Genomic DNA, 8842 nt, shown 5'->3' with positions numbered 1-8842 from the left:
CAAAGTCATTCATAAAGCCCACTGTGCAAGGTTTCTTTTAACAAAGTGATCAAATAGTCAATGGAAAGTTTCCTATAGCAAAGTTATCCATTCTCTGGGAAGTTTCCTATAACAAACTAACGAATTATCCATTCTCCGCAAAGTTTAATGTAATAAAGTTATCTTTTCTCTTTGCAGTTTCCTATAACAAACTAACGAATTATCCATTCTCCGCAAAGTTTAATGTAATAAAGTTATCTTTTCTCTTTGCAGGTTCCTATAATACATTTATCCCATAAGTTTCCCATAACAAAGTCATCCATTTTATGATAAGATGTAACTCCATTTCATTAAAGGAATACTAACCCAAATTTATGAAACGGAGAAACTCAATTAGCCTTTTTTTGAATCTACCCATTGATGGCGGCCGCCGAAAGGAGTAAAGCTGTTGCTGGTTTTTGCTGGTTTCTTGGTTCCTCCGTCTGTCTAAAAACTATAAAAATTGTTTAAAATCCGATCTTACCATATTTTGTAGTGTATTCGTTGTCTTCTGAAAGAGAATCCTTTTCTTTTAAAAAAATCAAGATGCAAAATCATTTTTTTTTAAACAAATAAGCCACTTTAAAAAACAAAACCTATTTAGTATGACCTACCTAGACCTAGATCCTACCGCGCCGTTCGGCGCATTGAGCGGCAAGCTGTCTCCACAAAGATATGTCACTGGCAATGTCTGAAGCCTCTCCCCACCTGGTGTCCACTGAGGTCCTCCATGAAAATGTGGCGCCAACTTATACTTGTTTGCTCTTTCCTCCAAGTCATCCCAACTCTTGGTATGTGTAATCCATACTGTCGGAGGACATGTTCTGCAAACCACTTCAAAATCGACACTAGTAGCTGAGAAAAAGTGGCACTGGATTAGATCCACATGGAGAGCGAGCATAAAGGAAGCGTCCCGGTTTGCAGATGCCATACACAACAGTAGTAGAAAGAAGGGTGAAAATGCAACGGCGCGTGGTGATTACATATGCCCAACCTTTGACCGCAGCTGTGTATCAAGGGTTGGCCTCTTTAGTCAAACAAGAAGTTGCAAAGGGAAAAGATCATCTCTCGAGACGTAAAATGCCACAGACAGTAAGATGTTTAAAGAGCTTAGGAGGGACGGGTGCCGATCATGTGACACACACAAAAAAATGTCCGCGCTTTGGTGTTACCAAGCAACGGTGCTTAGAGCAGAAGATATGCCATTAAAATAGTGCACTTTACGATGATAGTAATAATAATAGTCTTTATTGTCCGTAAGGAAATTTGTCTTACAATTTGTGCATTACACCAAACAAAACATTATAACTATAAAAACCAAAATATACATTCACACCAGACTCACTCATGGTAGAGAGGCCAAGTGCGCTTGAACTTGGCTTGGCTTGGCTACCTAGTAGGGGGCTCGAGGTTCGACACCCGACTCGGGGAGAGTTGTGTTTACTGAGCGCCTAAAGGCAGCTCGGAAAACCAACTCATAGATACCCCCTCCCCCCCACTGGTCCACAAATGAGATTGGACCAAAAGCGCTCTGAGCATGCTATAAGCATGAAACTAGCGCTATATAAAAGCTATAATAATAATAATTTACATGTGAAAAGTGTATATCATATTGTTTCTGTTTAATGATTTGATTGCCAGGGGAAGAGTGTTTGTGTCTGTCTTTGCTACCGTTGTCTTGTATATCTTTTGTGATGGTAAAATCACAAAGGGTGATTTTTTTATTTATTTCTAGAATCTTTACAGGTTTTTTTTATGGATGTTTGACTCAAAACAGCTACCAAAATGGGGGTTTGTTTTTTGCCAATGACTTTACGGCACCTTTCTAATTTTGCGACAATGATGTACAAAGACTTAGATTTAATGGAAGCATAAATCTCTTTGAAAATTTTCTCTACTTTCCAGTTAATGTCAAACTTTTTTTTTCACAAGGATGTCCGCAAATTTCATTGTCAAAGTAGATCTATTACTTCCCGACCGAAAGTCATGTCAGTGTTTCCACCTTAAATGGCGAATTTTCAATGCTCAACATTGCGAGTAAGCCGAGTGTTAAAGCACTAGACCTCCGTACCGAGGTGTCTCTGGTTCGAAGACTTATTTTTTTTTTTTACGTCATGTCCACCAACTCTAATGGGTACCTAATATACGTTGGGGGAAGTAATGGCTGTTGGTCCTTGTGCTGGCCACATGACACCCTCGCTAAAAGTCGGCCATAAAAACAGATGAGTTTTACACCATCTGCCCGCAAGGTCTGAAAGGGATACCTTTATGCACGCAGTTGACTGAAAAGAGCATATTTTCAGTAGCAGAGTTATCTTATCTTATATATTGCAGACGTTACTTAAAAAATATAAGATAATTACGTTATTAACGTTTCGTTATTTTCTGAGAGAGACAAAACAAAATAGACAAACGAGCTAACATTGTCCAATGGGTCGCCTCATTCTCTGAAATTCTCGGCACTGACAATTGTCGTAAAATTGTACGATTGTCGTTAATACAATATTTCTTTCTACCATCGCCGAGTCTTTCATATTTGTGGGGACCATAATGGTTCGAAATGTGGGCGGGCTCTGGGTGGTGTTGCGGGACCAAAGAACTATATTCGTTTGAACACTTTTTTTTTTTTTGAGAGCTGGATGACGAAAGTGGATGTTTGGTACCTGGTCTCTGCTAGGCGATGGCGTCATAAGTACGCATAGAATGATGAATAAAATTAATCTCTTTGCCTCGATTTCTTAGTATTAATGGTTTTCTAAATTCGTACACACGACTTATTGAAACCATGAAACCCCAAACCTCCCTTTATCTGAATCAGCTGTACACGATAAGGAGGATTCAAAGGCTGTCATTTAATTTCAAGGGACAAAATATTTGTTGTATTTGTGCTGCTTTGATAATTACATAACTAAATATTGATAATGTCAAAACGATATTGTTACATTGGTCCAAACAAGTACAGTATGTAAATTAAGTGGAGAGTTTATCTTCTCTATAAACGATTTATTAGTGATTCTGCATTAAGATTTTAAGGTTAACTAAAAACTTGTGTTTTTAAGAAATTTTATTTTAATGTCTCTCGGACGACGAATTTTAACCGCGCTATATACAGATCCACTGACCACTTTTTTAACTAATCTTATCTTATCTTCTTATCTTATTTAATACATCCGTTACTTCAAAAAAGAGGGGATTGTAGTTTACCATAATTTTAACACATTTATGCAAATGGTTTTAGGTTTTTTTGTCAAAAAAAAATTTCTTTACATATGTATTGCTGTGTCCTACTTACTACTACATTTACACAAAAAGTTTTTTTTTAAGAGAAAAAATCTATTTAGTATGTATATAAGTTAGACATAATTTAAAACAACAATAATAAGTAGTTTTTCATATTATCGCGTGAACTGCAACGCTACCGTATACTTACAGAACACGTAACTAAGGGGAAAATGTATATATTTTTTTATGGAAATGTTTTGTTTTTTATGATTTGAATAAGAAATTGGCCGTTTACTTTACAATTAGATATTCATTATAAGACATCAGTTAGGCCAGATTCACATCTAGCTTAACATTCATTTTCACCTATCATTTGTTCTGCTGGACCGCTGGGGCACCACTCAAGATCTGTCAACCTTCTTTCTCTATTCTTCCCTGTCATTTGTCTTTGATAGAATTTCATTCTGATGTTTTTTCTGAAAATATTGAAACCTGCCTTTTTGCCTGGTAGGGTGGACCACTTTGGGGATGATCTAGACTAATCTAGAGTTTGTGTTTTCACACAAACTGTCTTTGTAACCTTGTCGTATTTGAAGATTATGGTTCAGTATTTTATGTATAATTGCCACTTTACTTTTGAGTCTTCTATCTTAAAGGCATTCTAAATTTAATGATTTTACTAAAGGTGTTACTCAAATATGAATGTTCGTTTGTTATGAATCTCACTGCTTTATTTTGTGTCTGTTCCAGTTTCTTAATGTTTACTTGAGTTGAGGGGTCCAAAACAGAGGATGCATATTCTATTATTGGCCTAACCAAAGTTAAATAACATTTTAATTTTTATGTACTTATTTGATTTATAGAAATTTCTTTTAATAGACTCTAATGCTTTGTTTGATTTTTTGATAGTTTCACCAATATGTGGATTCCATTTCATTTATTTTAACAACTAGGTATTTTGCGTTTTTAGTCTGTATTACTGGTTTACCATGAATAAGATAAGTGGAATTAATTTGTTTTAGTTGTTACTCTTAACAACTGACATTTTTCTGGGTGGAAAGACTTGCTCCAATTTGATTCCCATTTCTGTAATTCATCTAATTCTCTTTGTAAAATATCTGTGTCTTGTGTTGTTTTTATTGTTCTGTATATTATGCAATCGTCTGCGAATAATCTGACTTTCGTTCCTGAACTAATGCAATTTGGTCAATCATTTATGTAAATTTAAAATAATAGTGGAACTAAGACTGATCCTTCAGGACACCTGTGTTTAGTGTTAATAGTGTTGGTTTAGAGCCATTTATTATTACAGTTTGTTCTTTCCCTATCAGAAAATCCTTAATTTGTTCAGTTGTACATCTATTTCTTTTAGTTGTTCATCTACTTTGTTCAGTTGTTCATTTACTTTGTTTATTTGTTCATCTATTTCTTTCAGTTGTTCATCTATTTCTTTCAGTTGTTCATCTACTTTGTTCAGTTGTTCATTTACTTTGTTCAGTTGTTCATTTACTTTGTTCAGTTGTTCATTTACTTTGTTCAGTTGTTCATCTATTTCTTTCAGTTGTTCATCTATTTCTTTCAGTTGTTCATCTACTTTGTTCAGTTGTTCATTTACTTTGTTCAGTTGTTCATCTACTTTGTTCAGTTGTTCATTTACTTTGTTTATTTGTTCATCTTTTTCTTTCAGTTGTTCATCTATTTCTTTCAGTTGTTGATCTACTTTGTTCAGTTGTTCATTTACTTTTTTCAGTTGTTCATCTATTTATTTCAGTTGTTCATCTATTTATTTCAGTTGTTCATCTACTTTGTTCAGTTGTTCATTTACTTTGTTTATTTGTTCATCTATTTCTTTCAGTTGTTCATCTATTTCTTTCAGTTGTTCATCTATTTCTTTCAGTTGTTCATCCACTATTCAAACGTTTCCTAAAGATCTGCCACTCTTAGTGTTTATGTCTACAATTGTTGAGTATCTGTGTTTACGCATCCTGTTATTGTAATTATGCTGCTTACCTGTCCATTGTTCGTTGGCAGTTGGGTAGGATTTACATGTACATTCTAGTGTTCAGTCATACTGGAGAATTATACTTAAGGGAAATATTGATTTTTAAGATAAGGGGGGGGGGGTAGGTAACGTGAACGTGGGGGGTATGTCGTAATGACTTTCGATAGAAAAAGGTCGCCCACACCCGTATTAGAGTCTTGAAATGTTTAATTAGGCCAATCGATTAATTAAAACCTCTTCATGTTGACAAAGAAATGTAGTTTAGCTACGTAAGCAGTGTGACGTAAACAAGTATTTTTTTCTCGTGACGTCAATCGTTTTTTCGAGTTTTCCCAAGTTCTTTCTCACTGATACACATAGACCATAACATTTTAACTCTTTCTCTCCTAATTGACGATGCCAACGTTGATTTGAACCCCATTAAACTATATTTATTTTTGGATCTATAAACTTTTAATTTGTGTTGTGTAAAAAAACATGCTTTCTCATACAATTTAATACCAAATATAACAATTTCTGATAACAAACAATCAAAAAAGTTACTGAAGTTAAATCAAAACAGGATAGTCAAATACAAATGAGCAAAATGAATAATATTTTCGAAACAAGGAAAATAATGTCGGAGAGAAAGAGTTTTAAAAAATCGTTAGATCCGTGTTTGAAATTACACATATATATATATATAAATATATATACATACATACATACGCTACATATTTAAAGAAATTGCTCAAATTAGATAATACATTTATGTAACATTAGCTGATACCCATGCAACGGTTGAAATATTTATTTTGCCCGGAGCACTCTTAAACACATCAATAAAACGGCCCGCAATTACAACCTTTACCACCCCCAACACAATTTTCTAGCCCTGAAATTCCATGTCCATTTGTGTGTGTGTCTTTTTCATACTACAAACGAAAGGCCCGCAACTTTTTAATAAAAAAGTCTGCACAAACACTTCTTTGGCCCATCAGTTGTAGCCTTTCATCCCCCTGCTGTATAATACTCCCGCCCCAATTTATACACATAATAATTTAAAATGAAATGCTCTTTCCTGCGGAAAAGAACACTCTCTCCGAACACAACTTCGGGATGTTTCGGAAGTAATGCGGAAGTAATTCGTCAACACGGAGATGTTCATACAATACTTCTTCTCTTCTTGAAACTGTCAGGTAGAGTTGAGCCTTCGGCTCTTGGAACTCTAGGCCAGCAAAAAGTAAACAAGAGCTCCCTCTCACCGGCCTGAATGAGAACAGTGAAAACTGTTCTGCCTGGTGCCGTACACAGAAACACCCCCCCCCCCCCCCCGCCAATTTTCCTTATCTGTACCAGGCAAACCGTTCGGACACACCATTTATGTAACAGCCCATTGAGGAACGGCGCCTGGGTGGTGACAAGTTTGTGGGAGCTTTTTTACAACTCCGCACAGTTCTACCCTTTAGGCACCCCCAGGGGAGTCTTGTTTTGCTACCTTTTTTTTCTAATAGTTTCCTCCTGCTATCGTCTCCACTCGGGCGCCACTATGAGGAGGAGTAGCATGCCTGGGTGCCACTATGAGGCAGGGTAGCATGCTTGGGCGCCACTATGAGGCAGAGCAGCATGCTTGGGCGCCACTATGAGGCAGAGAAGCATGCTTGGGCGCCACTATGAGGCAGAGCAGCATGCTTGGGCGCCACTATGAGGCAGAGCAGCATGCCTGGGTGCCACTATGAGGCAGGGAAGCATGCCCGGGTCATACAATCCCAAATTCATCAAACGCTGATATTGTGTGTCTGTGTTTGTGCGCTTAAAGTTTGTATTTTCATCTATATCATTTCTTCTAGCAGCAATGCTGAGGTGGACACTAGTAGTCTGATTGAATTTTTCAATTTGTTTAAACCGATAACACTGCCTTCTCTAATCTTAGTCGTACGTGTTAACGAGAGACTCTAGGCTGATTCAGGCAACCTGTTTCATGTTTTACTACCATGAGGGAAGAAAGGGCATTTATAAGAATTCGTCTTAGCATTTAGGATAAGAAGTGTACTTTTATTTTAACGTCTTTCTCAGAACATTTTCAGTATGTTATTAGACTGTGTTTTTTTTTTTTATACTTTATACATTATGGCTTAGTGTTTTATTTACTGCTAGTATTATACAACTTATTTTCAGGTCCGAGTCTATTGCTCTGGCAGGGATGGAAGAAATCCTCAACAAACATGTCACTATCCACACACCGTTCCACAAAGGACCGTTTTTATGGCGGACATCTGCACGGCTGATGTGATACAGAGAAGGAATATGTGGGTGTTTCCCTGATGTGCTCGGCCTTTGGCCTCGCTTCTAATCCGAGCGCCTTGAGATATGAACCTCTGGTAATAGAGATGTAGTAATTTACATCCACTTGGATCGTTCCCAGACAGAAATTGTTCAGACTAGCAGATGGAAACAAGCTTCCTTAGGCCCAGAGTTCCAAGAGTCATAGACTCAACTCTTAGGACGATTATCTTATCTTATATAATACAGACGTTACTTCAAAAAAGAAGATGATTACGTCCTACGCGTCATGCATTTAGTCATGCATATTAGCCAATGACTTAAATTCTGCCAAGTCACTGGTTTTCCTGGCTAGCTCAGGCAACCCATTCCATGCTCTAATAGCACTAGGGAAGAAGGAGTAGAAAGAAAGAAAAGAGTAGCGAATACGTTTGAAGAAAGTTAAATAACATTTTAGTTTTATGTTCTTGCTTTTAACCTTTCTATTAAAAATTAATAACTAATTAACTTTTCGCACCAAAGTCCTAATCGTGCCATAACACTGGGAAGAATAAGTTGCTTGTACCTGATCTCTGTGGACAGAGCATGCCATCCTATGTACCAAACGGTGGGGAGGATCTAAATCTAAGTAACTAAGAAAATAAGACAATTAATTTTAGAGGCTGGTCGTCACGAGTATCATAGAACCACTGTTGGTTATAAGTGTATTCGCAAGCCAAACAGATGTAATTGGATTCTTTGTTCCCAGAGCTTACAATCCTTTTGAAGAAAGATCAATACAATGTCTTACTTGTAAAAAAAAAAACAAAAAAAAACCATATCTATTGTTTCATGAACATTAAATAAGGAATATTTAATCAGCGTACGTTACCTTTCAGAGCTAAGCGTTTCTAGCAAAGACTCTGTCGATTGCACGGTCTGAAAAGAACAGAGCTTTGAAGACTTCGTGGTTCTAGCAAAGATTCTGTCGACTCGGAGGTCTGCAAAGTAAGTAACTTGAACACTTCGCGGTTCTAGCTAGGATTCTATTGTCAAATGTCAAATATATTTTGCAATAATCGAGATTATTATTTTTAGTCTAAGCAATGAATAGAGCGTGCTAGAGGCAAAAAATGTGTTGCCGTTGTGAAAATTTTTGTTCCTTTATCACAAGCATTCATTTTTATTTTATGCAAAGATATTTTTCTATGAGAGATAATTGGTTGGGAAAGGGGGGGGGGTATTTTAGGAAGACCATTAGTTATTCGAAAATCACGAAGAGACAAAATAATAATCTGAACGAGTTTTGTTCGATATATACGTAATTGTTCTTTATATTATACTTTTTTTTTGTACCAG

General features: G+C 36.4%; 1 protein-coding gene across 1 annotated transcript in view; it reads left to right on the top strand.

Annotated features, from left to right (window-relative positions):
* Positions 1 to 8347: 8347 nt before the first annotated feature.
* LOC129928421 (uncharacterized) overlaps positions 8348 to 8842 on the top strand; it is a 3763-nt gene continuing 3268 nt past the window's right edge. The window contains exon 1 of the mRNA XM_056042699.1: positions 8348 to 8491. The gene's annotated coding sequence lies outside the window, so the exon portion shown is untranslated. The remainder of the gene's footprint in view (positions 8492 to 8842) is intronic.

The sequence above is a fragment of the Biomphalaria glabrata genome, chromosome 9 (genome assembly GCF_947242115.1).
Source record: "Biomphalaria glabrata chromosome 9, xgBioGlab47.1, whole genome shotgun sequence".
Classification (NCBI taxonomy): domain Eukaryota; kingdom Metazoa; phylum Mollusca; class Gastropoda; family Planorbidae; genus Biomphalaria; species Biomphalaria glabrata.
Note: the sequence above shows the minus strand (reverse complement) of the source record. Positions and strands in the feature narration are given on the sequence as shown.